We start from the raw sequence: 19,073 nt of genomic DNA on the forward strand, positions 1-19,073 counted from the left end.
AAGGTGGAAGCAAACCAAATGTCTACTGATGAATGAGTAGATACACAAAAAGTGGTTTATACATGCAATGGAATATTATTCAGTCTTCAAAAGGAAGAAAAAGCGTGGATGAATCTCAAGGAAATTGTGTTAAGTGAAATACACCGGGCAGAAAAAGACAGAAACACTTGTATGATTACACTTATGTGAGGTACTTACAGTAGTCAGATTCACAGGAACAGAAAGTAAAACAGCGGTTGCAAGGGGCTGTGGGGGGTAGGGGTGGTGAACAGGAGTTATTGTTTGATGGGGACAGAGTTTTTGTTCTGAAGAAGAAACAGTTCTGTGGATGGATGGTGGTGATGGTTACAAAACAGTATGAATGTACTTAGTGCTACTGAGCTGAACACTTCATAATGGTGAAGACAGTAAACTTTATATCACGTGTATTTCACCACAACAAGTTTTAAAAATGTGATAAGAAAGACAAAACAAAGCAAAAATTATAGTGGAGGAGGGAACTGGATTCATCTCAGTTTAGGCAGAAGCATCCTGAATCATGGCTCAGCACTAAAGAATTTGCCTGCAAAGCAGGAGATGCAGGAGACAAGGGTTCCCTGGGTTGGGACGATCCCCTAGAGGAGGGAATGGCAACCCACTCCGGTCTTTTCACCTGGGAAATCCCATGGACAGAGGAGCCAGGCAGGCTACAGTCCATGGGGTCCCAAAGAGTCAGACACAACTGAGCACATGCGTGTGCTCGCACACACACACACACACACATATCTTGAGTCATAATCTTTGTTCAATCACATGCCCCTGCCTCTGTCTGGAACATCAGCTGGGAAACTGGAGAGCTCAGAAAGGACCCTTTACGAGGGAGTGGCCTGTCTGAAAAGCAGCATAGGGGAGGTGCAGAAGCCAGGCCAGGACAGGATCACCCCCAGCCTGCCAGGTCAGGGATGGAGCAGCTGAGCCCCTGAGGGAGCTGGACCAACAGGAGAAGGTGAGCCCCTGGATGGATGGGCGAGGAGCTGGGGACAGAAGGGCCTTGAGTGCTTTCTCCCAACTCCTAACCTCCACTGCTGCCCAGGGCTCACGGAGAAGTATGTGTCGGGGGGGTGGGTAGCGGGGTGGGTTCAGATGCAGCATCTGCAAGAGACTGGTGATGTGGAGGGACAAACGGAGTGAGCTCAGGGGTCTCCCTGTAGAAGCCTCCCCAGCCCAGGAGTGCCTCCTCAGGGCCCCACCCTCATCCGACCTTCGACTCTCTGGGCAGCTGGCCTGTTGCCTTCCGGGGAGCCGCCAGCCCCAGCACAGACCAGCCTGAGTCAGCAGCTTCTCTTGACTTCCCGTCTTTACTGTCAGCTGGGCCTCCTCCCACTCTCCCTCCCCTAGGGCCCGGGGCTGCCCCTCAGATCCTCAGCTGCCTGGGGGTCCAGCTCCTGTGTGGATCCCCGCGCTCCCCGCTCCTTCTCAGTGGACTGGGAACTCCTGCCCGACTCAGCCTCAGCGTTCGGCCAGGGCTGCTGCCCACACACAAACCCATAGTTCTGCTGATGTGCCCGAGCCTGAGTGCTTCCCAAGATGGACCCAGGCTCGACCTTGTTCCCAATCAAGGGACAGCCCAGCTGGGCTCCGCCAGCCAGGCCAGCCACAGCCCAAGGGGCAGTCAGGCCCCACCAATGCACCTGCAGTCCCCACGACCCTCCTCAGAGACCTCCCTCTATGAATGTTCCAGTCCCTCCTGTGAGGCTCTGCCAACAAGGCCTTTCGATACTCACCACCCCACACCAAGTGTCTCTCCCCACACTCCCCTGCCCCAGCCCACCCCCTCCTTCTGCTGCCGCATCCCACAGAGGACAGACAGTCTCAGCTCTGCTCCTGCCCATCCTGCCCAGGACAGTTAAGGCCACTGAGCTGCCAGAGGGCTTTTAAAAAACACAAAGCGTATAAATGGCTAAGATGGTAACCTTTATGGTATGTGTACAATTTAAATTTTAAAAATTATTTTTAAAAACATACAAGTCAGGCCATGTCCCTCCCTGCGGGGAACCTTCCTGTGGCTTCTTCTCACTGTATTTAGAGTAAAAATCCAAGACCTTTGTCACAACCCCCAGGTCCGGGACCTCTGTCCAGAGACCCCGTCTGTGCTGTCAGAGGGCCCCCCCCTCGGACATGCCCAGCTGGATCCCCTGGAGGAGCGTCACACCTGGAAGGTCTCACAGCTCTTCACACGGGGTTGGGGGGAGTCTTCCTCCAAAAGGCCTTTTCCCTCCACTCTCTGCATGAGCTTCCCACTCATTTCTTCAGAGATTTACCACTAGACAGAGACTCTGGCTGCCACTGGCCATCCTTCGCTGATCCCTCACCCACCCCACGCAGCTTGCCTCCCGGTTCATCGCGGTGATCCCGGTGCACAGAGCAGGTGCTCAGCAGACACTGGTGAATGAACGCTAGAGCCCTTCTTTCACTGAAGAAACATGTGCAAGTGTCTCCTCACTCTTCCTCTATTAGCCAGGTGCCTAGATTCACAAAATCAGTGCTGAATTAGTCGGAGAGTACAAAATGGAGCCAGGCTTCCCAGGTGGCTCGGTGGTAAAGGAGCTGCCTGCCAATGCAGGAGACTCAGGTTTGATCCCTGGGTTGGGACAATTCCCTGGAGAAGGAAATACTCCCCACTCCACTACTCTTAGCTGGGAAATCCCACGGACAGAGAAGCCTGGCGGGCTATAGTCCATAAAGTCATAAAGAGTCAGAGACAACTGAGTGACTAAACAATAACAGCAACAAAATGGAGCCACAAAGCAATGATAGTCCTCCTCCCTAAGACCTATAGATGCCTCTAAACAACTACCAAGGAAACCAAACGGCTCTCAGGATGAGAACCCCATGGATATTGATGCAGAGCCTTCTAGCACTGGTATATTGAAAACGGAGTTCATGTGGATGTATCAGCATCAGCCTTATGAGATTAATCTCACTAACTTGTTACGTACGGGGAAATAGTTCTTGAAGTCATTCAACACCAAATCTCTAAAACCATCTACTGATTCATCTCCACTCCTGACTTTATTCCCAAAGGATGGCTTTAAAAAAAATGTGTGCTATAATTCCAGTTTCACAGTAATGGTCAACAATATTTTATAATTTTATGCTTTAAGATTTCAGACATCTTAACTGAAACATCACAATACAGGAACTTGTGTTCGATGCTTTGTTAAGTGGTAGCCAAAGGCAACCACAGGGTTAGCGGCCCAAGAATTTAAAGTATCAAGTCTAAGTACCTTTTGTGCAACCTTTTCTGTTTCTTTGTTCCTCTGGGGGCCCCTCTCTGCCAGGTGGGACAAGGGGCAAACCCTGTGATGTCAGTGGCACAGCTTCCAAGGAAACCAGCGGCCACTTCTGACTCATTCTGTTCTGTTTCCTCCAGAAACAATGCAAGCACTACAGGGCATGCGACTCCACCCCAGCCCCCCAACAAAACCCCATGCCCTCCACCCACTCACTTCAATGCACTTGGCCTACAGAGACGGGGGGTGCACAAGTCCCCTCCCCCAGCACTACTGGGCAGAGATGCAAACAGGGACCCTCCGTCCACAAGTGCAGAGGTGGGGCCCCTCCCACACCCACTTCCCGCCCCCCCCCCCCCCACCACCACCTTGCCCCCAGGCTCACTAAACTTCAGCCACAAGGCCTCAGGCCAACAGGAAACAGAAGCCAGGAGGAGGCAGCTGTCTGCAGACACAGGAGAGGCAACTCCCATGCGCCACGCTGCACAGGCTCCCAAGAATCCACGAGGCTCACCTCCCGTGGCCCCTCGCTGAGAAGGTGGCTCAACGATCCGTGAGCTGTGGTGGGAGATGCTAGCACTCCCCCCACTCTGACTCAGGGCAGGAGCGCAGGCGTGGTCCCTATTGCCCCATCACAGGCTCTGCTGCACCATGTCACAAGCCAGGCCTCCTCGGCCATGTCCCTCTCCCCTCTGATACATTAATTACAACAAGTTAAGTTTCTCTTCCCCTAAAAGGACATGCTCCTCCCCACGGGGTCCTCCTGTCTGCAGATGTCAGAGGCAGGCGCCTTTATGACTCCAGGAGGCAGGGCGCTCACCGGGTGGACCCCAAGCTGTCTGGCCAGTTTCTGACTGTGAGTGCGTCTGTGTGTATTTCTCTGTGTGCATGTCTGTGTGTCTGTGTTTGGGTGTGGTAGTGGGAACAACCAATCTGTTTTAGGATTTTATAAACAGAAGTCTAGTTGATTTACAATGTTGTGTTAGTTTCAGGTGTACAGCAAAGTGATTCAGTTATATACACACATATATATTCTTTATCAGGTTCTTTTCCCTTATAGGTTATTACAAGATACTGAATATAGTGTTATACAGTAGGACTTTATTGTTTCTCTATTTTACATATGCATCCTCAGTCATGTCTGACTTTTTGCGATCTCATGGACTGTGGCCTGCCAGGCTCCTCTGTGCATGGGATTTTTCAGGCAAGAATACTGGAGAGGGTTGCCATTTCCTCCACCAGGGGATCTCCCTGACCTAGGGATCAAACACGAGTTTCCTGCATCTCCTACATTGCAGGTGGATTCTTTATCGCTGAGCCATCAGGGAAGCCCTATCTATTTTATATATAGCAGTGTGTATATGCAGAGAAGGCAATGGCACCCCACTCCAGTACTCTTGCCTGGAAAATCCTATGAACGAAGGAGCCTGGTAGGCTGCATTCCATGGGGTCGCTAAGAGTCGGATATGACTGAGCGACTTCCCTTTCACTTTTCACTTTCGTGCACTGGACAAGGAAATGGCAACCCATTCCAGTGTTCTTGCCTGGAGAATCCCAGAGACAGGGGAGCCTGGTGGGCTTCCGTCTATGGGGTCGCACAGAGTTGGACACAACTGAAGTGACTTAGCAGTAGCAGCAGTGTGTATATGCGGAGAAGGAAATGGCAACCTACTCCAGTGTTCTTGCCTGGAGAATCCCAGGGATGGGGGAGCCTGGTGAGCTGCCGTCTGTGGGGTCGCGCAGAGTCGGACATGACTGAAGAGACTTAGCAGCAGCAGCAGCAGTGTGCATGTGTTAGCCCCAAGCTCCTAAATTAGGAGTTTTGTTGTTGCTGTTGTTCAATTGCTAAGTCATATCCACTCTGTGACCCTATGGACTGTAGCACGCCAGGCTTCCCTGTCTTTCACTATCTCTCGGAGTTTGCTCAAATTCATGTCCACTGAGTTGGTGAACATAGGAGTTTGGGAACACTCAATTTAAAAACCAAAATAAATATTGAGCTCAACAAAATAAAGACCTTGTAGAGGAAGAAAATGATGGACTATGGTTCCTTCTTGCTTTTTGCTCAGCAGACAGACTTCTCCCTCGATGGGCGCCTTCAGAAGCCTGTGGTCCCGCATAGACTCACCAAGGACCCCAGCAGTGGCTGTCGGTTTTCTGTAATGATGACAATATTCTGAAAAGGCAGCCCTGGGTCTGGTTGAAGGATCAGAGAAGCAGGGTCTCACCTGGATCATAGCCATGCTGGGCACTATGGCCCAGGAGTCTGGAGGCTGGCAGGATGGCCCCTGGCAGTCTGTCTGTAGGTCTAGCCAAGGCGCTACAGATCCTCCTGGGAGAACTCTGATTCTTTGGGCTGGGGGGAGGCAGGGACTGGGCCAAGAAGAAACACTGAAAGGGCCCTTTCACTGCATGCTGTCTTTGGGGCAGATGGAAGCCTTGGGGGACCTGGCGGTGATGGAGGAGGGCCAGCGGTGGGCCAGGCCCCCATCTGTGGGCCCAGGAGCCGGGTCTGAGGACAGTGGGCAATGAGGCCTCCAGTGCATGGACATGACAGCAGCAGCCACCCCAGGGTCGGGGAGAGACAGAGGGACAGAGGAGAGGACCGCACAGCCATCAGGCCTGTCAGCATTTGTGTTGGCTCCTAGACCTCTGGAGGAAATGAGGGGGAGACAGAAGTTTCCTGGAACTTCCACAGGTACGGAGTGTACGGGACCAGCCGCAGGGCCGCACCGGAACCCTGGCCGCCTCAGGGCCTGGTGGACACCCCTTCTGGGTAGCGGGCAGAGTCCAGCCTTCCACCCAGCTGCCGAGTTAGCCATCGCTCTGGATTTTCTTATTGTTACCGGATTAGGTGAAAACACTGAATGTGCTGATTTCTCTTTTGTTTTCACATTCCTGAAATGTTCTTTGCTAACCCACAGGCTTCAGCTCTTTTCCTGGAGCACCAGCTGGCTCATGAAAGCAACTGCTGCACTTGGCAGGGTTAATTTATTCAGCGCCTGGAACAGGCCCCTCTCTCTCTCCAGCACACAGCGCTCTCAGATCACATTTTAAACACACGCACAATAGCCACACACATGAGGGATCCTGTCCAGGCTGCTCCCAGGACGGCCCTGTCATCGCAGGGCCTTGCAGCGACCTCAGGAGCAGGTCTACAAGGAACAGCAGGACAGTAGCGGGCTGGTGACCGGTCCCCAGGGTGGGACCCAGGCACAATGATGCTACAGCACTGTGGCCTCTCCCTGAGGACGGGTTCTTTGTGACACAGATGTGTCTGACTGGTGTGGTTCAGTGCAAGCTGCCCCCACCTCGTTTTTGTTCTGGGGTGAGGCCCGCCCAGAGCCCTGCCCACGACTGCCAGGTGCCCTGCACTCAGATCTGAAGGACAGGCAGCAGCTCTGTCACCAGCCTCCAGGCCTCCCCACGGCCACTCTACACCCAGGACAACAGCTTCCCACCTCCATTCCTACTTTCAACCTGACCCCTACAGTCCTGTCTTGTCTTCCCACCACAAGAAGCGTCCACAGCTCCCTAACCAGGCTGACTCCCTGCTGACTCACATTCCACCCCAGCTCTTCAACCCAGAGCACCCTAAAGCAAAGGACTGCCTCGTTCCTCTGGCTCCACAGCTCTGGGCCCACTGTCCCATCTGTCATCAATGTTGGCTAAAGACAGATAGAAACTTCAGTAAAACCAGCAAACTGCTAGAAGAATGCAGGAGAAAATCTTTGTGACCTTCAGTTAGGCAACGATTTCTCAGCATCAACACCAAAAGCATGATTTGTAAATAAAAAAATTTTTAAGTGATAGATAAACTGGAATTCATCAAAATTTAAAACTTCTGCTCTTCAGAAGACATTGTCAAGAAAGTGCAGAGCCAAGCCACTGGCTGGAAGGGAGGCATCCACAAAACACAAAACTGATCAAGGACCTGATTCCTGAATTTATGAAGAAACTCACAAAAAACTCAACAATGACAGAACACACGACTCAATAAAAAATGATCAAAGATTCAAACACTTCACCAAAGAAGATAACTGGATGGCAAATAAATGCTTGGAAAGACGCTCAATGTAACAGTCATTGTTGCTGCTTGGTCACTAAGTCATGTCTGACTCTTCGCGACCCCATGGACTGCAGCATGTCAGGCTTCCCTGTCCTTCACTATCTCCCAGAGTTGGCTCAAATTCATTGCCATTGAGTCCGTGATGCCATCTAACCATCTCATCCTGAGTCATTAAGTAAATGCAAATTGAAACCACAGGGAGACATTACTATATGTCTAATTAGAATGGCTTGAAATTTAGAAACATAAAAACAAGTGCTGGCAAAGATATGGAGCAACTGGAACTCCCATTCATTATTGGTGCAGATACAAAATGTGCAGCGGCTTTGCAAATCAATTTAGTCATTTCTTTTTGTTAAAAAACACACACACACACACACACACAAAAGGTAACTGTGTAAACTTTAAAGATCTCATTGGCTTTACTCAGTGATTCATGAATGGGGTAGAAGCCCATCCAGCAGTGAGAAAGGAGCTCCGATGAGGTGTACAGAGGACAAGACCTTCATAGGGAGAATGGGCAGGAATAGGAAGCCATGCTCAGCAGAAAATCGGCGTGGTTATTGCGAAGTCACTTCCCTTTAGGGGAGGTGGGGGTCCACCAGGCCAGTGACTTCAGCCAGTGCTGATCAGGGAATTCCTCATTCACTGGTTTTAAGAACCTGTTTTGGGGATAAGATGAAACTGTAGTGAAGTCTTGGTTTGGTGATGGGGCTCAGCATCAGTGACTCCATTTGGGGCCCCTTGTCTTTAACAGTATAAAATTACACCTGCACTGATTATATAGTCCAGTAATCCCACTCCTCAGTATCTGCCTAAGAGAAATGACAGGGTGTCTGAGTGGGAAGTAATTCATAAGCTTGGTCCTAATGAAATAAAATTCATATTTTAAAGCAAGATAAGAAAAATTTAAACATAATTTTACTCTGCTTTTGGCCTCCTCCCTCCCCACTAGTGTACATGTGCGTCTGCACTAACCAGACCCCTGCACTCCCCACCCCCAATGGCAGAAATATCTGCTCAACCATAAAATCAACTTTTCTCCTCCTACAACAAGGACCTACTGTATAGCACAGGGTATACTCAACATTTGGTCATAACCTATAAGGGAGAAGAATCTCAAAAAGAATGTATAATTGAATCACTTTGCTGTATACCTGAAACTAGCATAATATTGTAAATCAATTATGTGCTTAGTTGCTCAGTCGTGTCCGACTCTGCAACCCATGGACTGTAGCCTGTCAGGAATCCATGGGATTTTTCAGGCAAGAATACAGGAGTGGGTAGCCATTCCCTTCTCCAGGGGATCGTCCCAACCCAGGGACTGAACTTGTGTCTCCCGTGTCTCCTGCATTGCAGATGGACTCTTTACCTGCTGAGCCATTAGGGCTTCAACTAAAAAAAGTTAAAAAAACAACATTTATCTACTTCTGGTTGTTGTTTTGGGTTTAGTTGCTCAGCCAAGTCCAAATCTGTGACCTCACAGACTGTAGCCCGCCAGGCTCCTCCTGGCATTTCCCAGGCAGGAATACTGAAGAGGGTTTGCCACTTCTCTCTCGAGATCTTCCCAACCCAGGGATCGAACCCATGTCTCCTGTATCGGCAGGCAGGAGCCTGCTGAGCCACCTGGGAAGCCCCTCTCCTTCTGGTACCAATCATGTAACTAGAAGAAGTTCTCAGTCCTGCTGGGGACACAATGACCACCACTCACCTTGTTTGTGCAGACATCTTTGGTGGACTTCATGAACAAGGCCACTACAGTACTTCCCTTTCCTGCACCAGACAGTGACTGGTGCAGGAAAGGTTGGTCAGATGACCTAGGGAGATAACAGGCCCCACTTGGAGAAAGGCCTCAGCTTAAATACTTACTTATGACCTTATATTAGTATCACTAGCTATATTACTTATATTCTGCCTATTTTACAAAATTACTGTTTCTTACATCACCAAATAATGTGTGACTGAGACTCAGATAAAATAAATGATGAATAGGCGGTCTGAAACAATTGACCAAATATAAAGTCCTATAAGATCAAGTGTAACTCTAGATGTGGGAGGGAGCAACAAGAGGAAATCGTTTCCTGGACATAACAGACTGTAAGATGGGGATCCAGAGGCTTTGGGCTACTGTTAACAGGGCCTGCTCCACTAACAGCACACTGAGTGGCCCATCCATGAAATACTTGCCTGACCTGGGAACAAGCATTCCTATTGCCATAAGACAAATTGGTCACTAAATGCCTCCCAAACCTTGGCCAAAACTAAGACCAAAAGGGAGAGGCTTATCAAATAAAGAACGTTGCCCACCGTCCAGTTCCATAAGAACCAAGTCATTAGCCACTGCTGATGATGACCCACAGGACACCCTGAAGAATGTTCTGAGGACCAGGATGAAGCACTCTGTGCTCTGGGAAAACTGGCAGAACCAGCCCTCAGACAGTTAGATATTTTCAGGAGAAATTTTTATGAACCTGGATTCTTGCATCTTCCTATATTTAGAAAAGCACTTAAAAAAAAAAAGCATTAAATGAGGTGTCTGCTCCTCGTGACCAGCAGCAACCTCCTACCGAGATGGGTGCTCACTGCATATACCCCCTTCACCAAAACCACACGTGTTCTGGCCTCCCCTGCTTACCTCTTGGGAACAGTCCTCAGAGCTACCTGAGAGGCCATCTCCCATGTTGCAATCCTTGTGGGGCTCGAATAAATTTTCCATTTCCTTCTTAGATTGACTATTGATTAATTTTTCATCAACAGTTCATAATAGCAAAAAGCCAGTCCTGTGGGACTATGCCTTACACTCTGTGCAGGTAGACAGCACCAGGACTGAATTCACGGCTCAGTGTGGTTGGAAGACACTCGGAGGGGCTGAGTATAAACACGAACCAGAGACGTGGGGAAGATCCTGGTGGGATCACACTGAGCACGAGCTGGGTGAGTTCATGTGGGTTCCTTGCTCCAACCCAGGCCCACTCTCAACCTCACTTCCTTGCCCACCTCAGATTGGGCTGCCCTGGCCCCCAGCAGCCAGGATGTCCAGCTTCCACTTTTTTTCTTGTTCCTTCCCCCTCAGCTGCCTTTCCTACCAATCGCACCCATCGCACCTATCCTTCCAGCCCCAGATCAAATGTGACTTCTTCCCTGGAACCTTATCTGACTGCCAATTCCCCACATCCATAAGAAGCTGGAAATTACTGGATGCGCCTCTGAAGCCCAAGCACTTTGTCTACGTGCTCTCACAGTACCACCTTCTCTTGTGTGTCTGGGTATGGGGTTCTCAAAGGGATTGAAAGCAGAAAATCTGGTTTTGCATATAGACAGAGGCATCTTGAGGGATGTGTTACATGTGGTAAGAGCTCAGAATTCTGTTTGATGAATTAATGATGAAATGAGCAGGCACAGTGACCCGTGGCCAGTGAAGTGGGTGTGGTCAGCACTTGGGAAATAGAACATTACCTAGGAGTTCAGAGAGATGGTTTCTTGGTGATAAGCAAACAGGACTATGGGGGTTAAAACTCCACACCTACTGTTCTCCTAGTAGTCACTTGTAGTTCCCTAACCTAGCAGATCAAAACCACCTGCCAGACTGATTAAAAACATGCAGGCCTGGGGTTCACTCCCTGTGACCCTGACTCAGTCCCATCAAGGGTAAATCTTGCTTCATATATATATATATATATATATATATATATTTGGCAGGGGTCTGCACTGTGTGACTTGTAGGATCTTAGTTCGCAGACAGAGATTGAACCCAGGTCCTTGGCAGTGAAAAGCTTGGAGTCCTAACCATTGGATGCCAGGGAAGTCCCTTGCTTCCAATATTTTTAATAAAACTTCCAGGGTGTCTCTGAGCAACCAAGCTTGAGACTCAGCTACCTAAACAGCCAGAAAGCCGAAGACTCATTGACAGGTAATGATTTTTTTAAAAAGGGCAGCTCTGAGAATCTGTACAGAAGCCGCACATACATATGACAGAAATGTGACTAGGTCATCAAACTGTGATACACCCATGCCTGGCAATACAAAGAAATAAAGTACTGACACACAGAACACCATGGATGAATCTGACAAGAAACCAGACACAAAATACTACAAGTGTATGGTTCCATTGATATGAAGTTCTAGAAGAAGCAAAAGAGTGACAGGAAGCTGATCAGTGTTTGCCTGGGGACGGTGGTGGGGTTGGTGCTGGTGGGCTGGGAACAGGACTAGGGGGACATGAGCAAAGTTTTGGGGTGAAGGAGATGCTTAGTATCTCGATGACAGTGGCGGTTCTGTGGGTGTGTGCAGTTATCAAAAGTCATTGAGTTACATGCGTTCAACAAGAGGGCATTTGCTGAGACTTGGAACCCAGGACCCTAACGGGAATCCTGCTTCTGTCCTCCAACCCGCGTGGCTAGCCCATCACCATGTTCTGCCTTCTGATTCGGAAATCTCTCCTGGATCCTCCTCCCACTCATTACTCCCAAAGCTTGGCAACACTGCCAGAGGTAGAATTGCTGCTGGTCTTCCTGTCCAGAGTTCAGGGCCACGGCCACCTCTGACAACAGGCTTTTCAGATGCAGAACTGATCATGCCCCACCTTGAACCCCCATTTAGATCCCTCTGATTAGAGACCACCCAACTCCACCCCTTCCAAGGTGAAGACAAAGTGCCATGTGCCTCTCTGGGTTCTCTCTGACCCGCCACTCAGATATGCTCCTGGCTGGACTGTGCATGGCTCCCCAAAGCACCACCACAGCTCCAGGCCGATGTGCTCGCCACCTCTCTGGCCACAACGTTCTCCCAAGAGCCTCTGCTGGCAACTCCTGGTCACCTTTCCGTGCCTCGGTTTCCCCACCTTGAAAGAAACAGCCGTACATAAGGGCGCCTCGTGGGAATCAGAGGAAACGATCCTCTAGAACTGGACTGCTTCATTTGCCACGCAGTCGGCATGCCAAAGTCTCATGTTCATCATTTTAAAACACATTGATGTATTTGAAAAAGAAACCTGAAGCCAGGGGAAAAGACACTTCCCATGCACTGGTTTTCCCCAGTGAAGGTACAGTCCTGCCTGTTTTGCAAGACTTTTCGTGGGTGTCTCCTGCTGAGACCACACGGACACACGGAAACTTATGTAGCAGAGGAGAGAGGAGAGATGAAGGGAAGTGAAACAGCCACTCTGAGCACAGCCACAGAAGACGTAGTCTGTGGGGCTGAGCCAGAGGGACAGAACCGGATCAGAGGACCACATGTGTGCCTATCTCTGCATCCTAACAAGAGGGGCAAGCCCATTTCTGAGTCAACTTAAAGGATGAACGTCCTGCGAAACTGAGCTAACGGTCTGATTCTAATAAGAGATTAGACTCAGTGGAAGAAAGGGGGAATTCCCCAGAACTGAATTTCCAGTCACCAGAGTGGTGGAGACCCTGCAGAGTAACTTGAGCCCCTTGCTCAGGGAGTGGGGGCAAAAGACGTCTAAACAGAAACCACGTAACAAGCAACTTCCTAGAAAAGTCTCTATCTCTGTCATATCTTTGAGACTCTGCCATCTAGGCCTCGCAAGCATAGCATTTGGCCCAGATACTGTGCATAGGGACGTTATCCGGCCCTCTGCAAGGAAGGGAGGGGGCGCTCCCCAGAACTGGATTCCAGGGGAGAACCTTAGAACTGGTCCCTGGGCAGTACCCTCCATGGGACTTCAGATTTCCCATGCCTGGCAACAACATGCACACAAGCAGACTCTGCACCACGGCTGTGAACACGTCTCCACGCTGCCAGTAACTAGAACCCAGGAGGAGAACTGCGTTTCCAAAGACCTTTAGACTTGAACCTAAAGTTAGATTCCCTGGAGGAGGAAATGGCAATCCACTCCAGTATTCATGCCTGGGAAATCTCGTGGACAGAGGAGCCTGGTGGGCTACAGTCCATGGGGTCGCAGAGTCGGACACGACTGAGCAAGTAAACAGACAGCAGCAGCAGCAGTATTAATTATCCTTACTTGGCAAGACAAGAAAAGTGACAGGCAGTGAGAAAAGACAATGTTTTCAGGCTGTCAGAAGACGTTTGAAATCCATCGTCAGCCCCCAAACAAGCCTGTAGCTTGCACTTGCCCAGGCCATGAGGATGTGTTAATAGCGTCAGGAGTCACCAGAGACTTGAGATGTTATAACCACCGCAGAAGAACCTCTTTCCCCAGATAGCGCTGTTGTTTTGAGAGTTTCCACCCCCACCTTAAATAATAACCAGCTAGGTACTTACTCCAAAACCTCCTGCTTCTTGGGAGCGGCGGACCTCAATCAGCAAGCCAGTGGTACTATTTTAGGGTCTGGTGCTGGCGGGAGGAAAACCACACTCGAGGCGAGGCGCCGCGGAGCATTGGAGCAACGCTTTGCTCAGGAAGCAGGCGGGCTCTGCTCTCCAGGGCCTCTCCTCTTGCCTCTCCCTCCCCTCTACCTCCTCCCATAGACTGCAAAATCACTTCTACCCTACTGGTGCCTGAGCGCTTCCTTTGAATGTCTCTGAAACATAGGATTTAAAGACGTAGGCTGACTGCTTTCTTGCTGATTGCTCCAAGATATCAAACAGAAGAAGAAGGGGAAAAAAAGCCAGTCTGCTCGGCAGAGGTGTTGTTCAGTCGCTAAGTTGAGTCCGACTCTTTGTGACCCCATGGACTGCAGCACTCCAGGCTTCCCTGTCCTTCACCATCTCCCAGAGTTTGCTCAAACTCATGCTCATTGAATTAGTGATGCCATCCAGCCATCTCATTCTCTGCTGCCCCCTTCTCCTCCTGTCCTCAATCTTTCCCAGCATCAGGGTCTTTTCCAATGAGTCGGCTCTTCACATCAGGTGGCCAAAGGATTACAGCTTCAGCATCAGTTCTTCCAATGAATATGCAGGGTTGATTTTAGGATTGACTGGTTTGATCTCCTTGCAGTCCAAGGGACCCTCAAGCATCTTCTCCAGCACCACAGTCTGAAAACATAAATTCTTCAGCATCCTGTCTTCTTTACAGACCAACTCTCACATCTGTACATGACTATTGGGAAAACCATAACTTTGACTACACGGACCTCTGTCGGCAAGGCCTCAGGGCCCCTCCCCTGCCAAAGTCTGAGGCTCTTGGCAGTGACTCTTAATTCTACAACTTATATGGAAATGCAAGGGACCCAGAATAGTCAAAACAATTTTGAAAAAGAGGAACAAGGTAGGACTCACACTTCCCAATTTCAAAACTTACTACAAAGCTACAGCAATCTAGACCATGTGATATTTGGCACAGGGCTAGACATACGCAGATAAACAGAACAGAACTCAGAGTTCAAAACTGAACTCTTACATTTATGGGCAGTTGATTTTGGACAAGGACACCAAAACCATTAGGCAGGGAAAGAACGGTTTTTCAACAAGCGGTGTTGGGACAACTAGACATCCACATGCAGAAGTATGAAGTTAGACTCCTTCCACCACATGCAAAAAATACCTCAAAATCTAAGAGCTGGAAAACAGAAAACTCTTAGAAGAAAATATAAGTATAAAACTTTGTGACCTTGGACTAGGCCACGTTTTCTTAGATATCACACATGAGACACAAACAACCAAAGAAAAACTAGATACGCTGGACTTCGTAAAAATCAGAAACGTTTGTGCTTCAAAGTACACTATCAAGAAGTGAGGGCTTCCCTGGTGGCTCAGTGGTTTAAAAAACAAAAAAATCCACCTGTCAATGCAGAAGACTCGGGTTTGATCCTTGATCCAGGAAGATCCCACATGCCACAAAGCAATTAAGTCTGTGTGTCACAACTACTGAGCCTGGGCTCTAGTGCCTGGGAGCTGTAACTACTGAGCCCTAGGGTCCCAACTACTGAAGCCCATGTGCTCTAGAGCCTGTACTCCACAACAAGAGGAACCATCAAAATGAGAAGTCCACACGCCGCCACTGGAGGGTAGCCCCCACACGCCACAGCTAGAGAAAAAGCCTGCGTGGCAACAAAGACTTAGCGTAGCCAAAAATAAATAAATAAAATTAAAAAAAAAAAAAAAAAAAGAAAGAAAGAAAGTGAAGAGATAATCCACATGATGGGGGAAAATATTTACAAATCACATATCTAATAAGGGTCTATTATCCACAATATAAAGGACAAGTAACCCAAGTGAAAAATGGGTAAAGGAGCCAAACAGACAATTCTTCAAGGAAAATATGAAACATACAAATGGCCAATAAACACATGGAAAGATATTTGCAATTATTAGGCATTAGCGGTTCAAAAATCAAAGCTACAATGAGATAGCACCTCACATCTACTAGAATGACTACAGCTAAAAAAGACAATAGTAAGTTTTAGCAAAGATATGGAGAAATTGAACCTCCATACACTGTTTGAGAGAATGTAAAATGATATTGTGGTTTGTTTAATTGCTCAGTCATGTTGACTCTTTGTGACTCCATGGACTGTAGCCCGCCAGGCTCTTCTGTCCATGGAATTCTCCAGGCAAGAATACTGGAGTGTGTTGCCATTTCTTTCTCCAGTGGCATTTTTGCCATGGCATCTGTGAAAAAAAAAAAAATTTGGCATTTCCTCAAAGATAAAGACAGTCACCATGGTGATCCAGTAATTCCACTCTTAGGTATGTACCCCCAAAGAACTGAAAACAGGAGCTCAAATAAAAATCTGTACACGAATGCTCACAGCAGTACTATTCACAATAGCCAAAAAGTAGGAAAAAATCCTCATCAAGTGATGCATGGAGAAACATAATGTGAGATCCATACAATGGAATATTATTCATCAGTAAAAACAAATGAAGTTTAAAAAAAAGGAGCGAAGTAGTGGGACATGATACAACATAGATGAACCTTGAAAACATTATGTTGAGTGAAAGAAGCCACATCAAAAAGGTCACAATTGTATGAATACATTCATATGAAATTTCCAGAATAGCAAATCCATAAATACAGAAAGTAAATTAGTGGTTGCCGTGGGATGAAGGGAGGAGTTAGAATGGGGAGTGACTGATAATCGCTCCAGGACTCCCTTTGGGGGTGAAAAAATGTTCTGGAATTTGATAGTGGTGACTGTGGCACAACTTTGTCAATACACAAGAAAATTACTGTACTGTATACCTCAAAATAGTGAATTTTATGATGTGATTTATATAAGTTTCATAAGTGATACTGTAAAATATTTGATGATGTGGAACAAAGATGACAATATATTTAGTGGAATATATGGTTATGTATTAAGTTTGTATCAGCACTGAACTGAAGATGCAAAACCTATGGCTACAGAGGGTCAACTGTATATTTATTTTTAAAAATCTGTGTGTAAGTTGACCCACGCAGTACAAGCCCAGCTGTTCAAGGGTCAACTGTAGAAATATCATATCCCGCTTCTGGGTATTTACCCAAAGGAACTGAAATCAGGATCTCTAAGAGACATTAACATTCCTTTGTTCATGGCAGTGCCATTCACAATATCCAGGATGTGGGATCAACTGAAGTGTCCATCAGCAGACAAACGGGTAAAGATGGAATGTGATTCAGCCTTAAAAAAGGTAAGGAGAGTCCACAGCATGTGACAACATGAATGAACCTCAGGACATTATGCTGAGTGAAATAAACCAGTCACGAAAGAACACTTCCTGACTCCACATATCTGAGGAACTCTAAAATAGCCAAATTCACAGAATCAAAGAGTGGAATGGTAGTTACTAGGGGCTAGGAGAGGGGGAATGGGGCATAAAGTTTAATTAATCAATCAACTGGCATAAAGTTTCAGTCAAACAAGATGAGTAAGGTCTAGAGATTTGCTGTACAGTGCTGTACCTCTAATTACCAATCATTTATTGTATGCTTAAACATTTAAGAGAGTAGGTCTTGGGGCTTCCCTGGTGGTCCAGTGGCTAAGACTCCTTGCTCCTGAAGCAGGGAGCCTGGGTTCAATCCCTGGTCAGGGAACTAGATCCCATATGCTGCAACCAACACCTGATACAGCCAAATAGATATTTTTTTTAAAAGCGAGAGAGAGTAGATCTCAAGTTAAGTGTTCTTACCATGGTAAAATAAAAGTTTAGAAAATAAATGACAAAAAAGAGAATGTTACCTCTAGGTGCTGAAATGATGGAAGGTTCTAATTGTCGTTATGTTCTTAAGATTTTTTTGACACTATCTGAGATGAACACGGCTTGTTTTATCATTTTAATGGTACTATTTCAGCACAATAACCATTAGGCATTCTCAGAGCAGCAGACTCTATGACTTGATGGCTTATTCTGCAGAGACTAAGTTCAGCATGACCCCAGGCAGGCTTTCTTAAGTGTAGAAACAAGTAAACCCTGAACAAGGTGTCTTCTGTGGGGACAGGGAACCTCAGAACAGAGGGAGGTGACAGGCCATGACAGTGTGTCCAGGTGTCCCCTGGTGCAGAAGCTGCACAGGACAAGGGTGGTCTCCCTCCTGGGCTGGGTTCATAACTCCAAGCTAGTGCTAAGAGGAAATCTCTGTGCCAGCCAAGTTCATAAGCACCTCAGCAGGAAACCTGCCCACTCTCCATGGAACAGAATTTATTAAGCCTTAGCCAAAAATCAAAGCCTTAAAATGTTCTGTTTGCTCTTGGAAAAAATAAATCTATCAACCCTAAAAATACCTAGGACACAGCCAAAAGATGAAAATGACTCTGAGTGGGTTTCAAAGAGATGTTTGATGAATCTTTGCAAAGACTGTCAGAGTAAGAGTCCTTAGGACCCTTGCATTATAGGGGAGACATGCCCTCAAGGACCTGTGATGAAGTACATGAAAGGACACCCTCCCAGGGGCAAAAACAGCTGAAAACTCTTCATAGTCTCTTTCGTGCAGCCAGAACAGACTCTGTGCTTATTACTGGAAAATGAGTATAAACAGAAAGTGTTTACGTGATGTGCTGATGGTGGTGGTTTAGTCGCTCAGTCATGTCCGACTCTTTTGCAACCTCGTGAACTGCAGCCTGACAGGCTCCTCTGTCCATGGCATTTCCCAGGCAAAAATACTAGAGTAGATTGCCATTTCCTCCTCCGGGGGATCTTCCCGACCCAGGGATCGAACCTGTGTCTCCTGCTTTGGCAGGCAGAATCTTTACCCCTGAGCCACCCGGGAAGCCCTACCTGCATACATAGACTCTGAAACCTGACACCAGCATGTAAGACAGTACTAGGTTGGCCAAAATGTTCATTTGGGATTTTCCTAAGATCTTTTGGAAAAACCCAAATGAACATTTTGGCCAACCCAAAACACTGCTCTTCTTTGTAAATATCTGTGTGACCTGACTGTAAAAAATCATTCCTCCTTAAAGGAGCTTGACTTTTATGTTAACCCAACCATCTCTTTAGATGACTTTTTAATTTACGTCTAAAGCATCAAATTTCACTGTAGGAAATTACATAGAGAGAAGTAATTACAGAGGGAGACACAGCGGACAGGGAGAGAGATGGTTAGTGAGGTTGCCCTTTGTACGAGCTCTGGACAGGGGTCACTGCACCCTCGTTGAGGAAACAGGAAGACCAAACTCATTCTGCAAACACGTGGCTAGGAACATAGGCCTGTTGGCTTACAGTTTAGGCCTTGATATACTGTCATAAAAACACCCCTGGAGGGCCAGATGAACTCACAGGCCCAAAGGAGCCTTGACAGGTCAGGTCGCCAAGAGGCGAGTGTGGCTCCAGGGCTGGCCCCTCCCCACTCTCCTCCCACTCCACCCCGACCACCCCTCGCTGCCAGG

The 19,073-nt window shown here is 47.8% G+C and overlaps 1 protein-coding gene across 4 annotated transcripts in view; it reads right to left on the bottom strand.

Annotated features, from left to right (window-relative positions):
• SPECC1 (sperm antigen with calponin homology and coiled-coil domains 1) overlaps window positions 1–19,073 on the bottom strand; it is a 203,412-nt gene that overhangs the window by 155,413 nt on the left and 28,926 nt on the right. The window contains exon 1 of one of the 4 annotated variants that reach the window (XM_042256703.2): window positions 13,582–13,615. The exons of the other annotated variants lie outside the window; for them this stretch is intronic. The gene's annotated coding sequence lies outside the window, so the exon portion shown is untranslated. Of the gene's footprint in view, window positions 1–13,581; window positions 13,616–19,073 lie in introns of those variants that run through there. 4 annotated transcript variants of the gene reach the window in all.

The sequence above is a fragment of the Ovis aries genome, chromosome 11 (genome assembly GCF_016772045.2).
Source record: "Ovis aries strain OAR_USU_Benz2616 breed Rambouillet chromosome 11, ARS-UI_Ramb_v3.0, whole genome shotgun sequence".
Classification (NCBI taxonomy): domain Eukaryota; kingdom Metazoa; phylum Chordata; class Mammalia; order Artiodactyla; family Bovidae; genus Ovis; species Ovis aries.